The following is a 1,875-nucleotide window of genomic DNA, read 5'->3' on the forward strand; positions in this document are numbered from 1 at the left end:
CAAAACCATATTTACCCTGACTTTTATATAGGGTCCTGATTTTATTCCTTACTAGTTTAAAATTCAGCTGTCGATTTTAATCCTTCGTAGTTTAAAATTCAGCTGTCTTTTAATCTTATCATGAGGAGTGTTTATGTTTAAAAGTGTGGCTCTCTGATGTTGCTCGCTTTACTGTTACCCGTAAGGCGCTGAAGTGTCATGCATAATCACAGTGCAGACATGGAAATGTCACACATATGCAAACTGAAACCTTGGCAGCTATGTGTTGGGGCAACAAGTTTTTAATCTACATGTTCAACCTTACTGTAGCCCAGTGGCATCTGGTGGATTTATGAAAGTGGTGAGGCGAAAAATGTTGTACCCTAATGTAATAAGCGAGCGCAGTGAGCGAGCCCGATCTGCAAAAGGAGGGTGCGGGGGGGGGGGGGAGTCCCCCCTCAAGAAAATTTGGAAAAATGGGATTCAAATGGTGGGTTTTACACCACATATTTACTGCAAATTTGTGAAAAAAGGGGGATCCAAATATAGCATTTTGAAGCACAATTGTGAAGAAAAACATTAGAATCAAATCAGAAATGTGCCCAATCCTCAAACTGGTCTGCTTGCAAAATGGCCCCCAAGCCAAGCACATATAACCAACGGAAACAGGCCCTCGAAGTGTTTCCCATCTGTAACACATCTCTTAACCACCTATGTTTTCATTGCATAGAATAATGAAAATGCTACAGTTTGTTCTTATTTATCTTATGCAACTTACAACCATTGACAAAGCCTATAGCCCTGGCTGATTGTAGGTTTAATGTTACTTGTATGTAGCACAACAAGACAGAACATAGCACTCAGCAAAGCAAATGAACACATCACAGCTCAATACAATATCACAACTCAAGGCACACCTCTGCATCGCATCATAGCTCACTGCAACCTATTACAACATCAGAGCTCAAGGCAACTTGTAACATCATAAGACACATCACACCACCACAGAGCAGCTTGTCACAGTATCAGTGGGACATATACAACACAATGACACAGCTATACCCACAAGATCATTGAAACAATCTGTGTGGAAAGGGGCCAGGGTACACACAGCCAACTGCGCAAGGCTCTACCTGCCTCACATCTTACACCATCACCACAACTTCCACATTTCTTGAAGACTTTCTCTGAAATCACTATAGAGCTGGAGTTCTCCAAACACATCACACAACTTGTTTGCAGTTTTGCATCGGAGGCAGCATTACACCACGGCAATCCTAACATCACAACACATTAGTTACCATGGTTGGAATGGTTATTCAAGGTCCCACCACTCATGCACATATTGACACACATGAATATGATGACGCAGTCAAAAAATGCTCTCCGACCGGCAACTGCTACAGTCCCTGCAGAGTGCAGGCTCATGGGCGGCACGCCTGAGTTAGTCCTGAGTTGGAAGAGTATGCCCATGATAGGACTGGATTCTTGCCTAGCTGGTTATCTCCAAGAATCCTCTCAGGTTGCCAGGATCTTTTATCTGCTAAATAGCGTAGAGGGGAAGGAATATAATTATCAAAACATAATCACCAAAATTAGACTTCATTAGAAAGGACCACTGACTCCGAATCTAAAATGTATAGGATTTTATTACAACCAAAAATAACTGAACATACAGGCACCTCAATACAAGGTGAAGAAGGTAAATGGGCACTAATACAAAAGCAAGTCTACGGAGGATTCTCATCCGACTCAAGACAAACAGAATCACTGACTCCAAAATCATCAAGAATGCAATGGTTAAGCCAATATCCACATTAGGAATCATTAGTCTAAATCGAAGAAAAACGTTAGTCTATTCCTACACTAACTCTGAGGTGACATCCCTACTTCACA

Source organism: Triturus cristatus, chromosome 5_1, assembly GCF_964204655.1.
Source record: "Triturus cristatus chromosome 5_1, aTriCri1.1, whole genome shotgun sequence".
Lineage (NCBI taxonomy): Eukaryota > Metazoa > Chordata > Amphibia > Caudata > Salamandridae > Triturus > Triturus cristatus.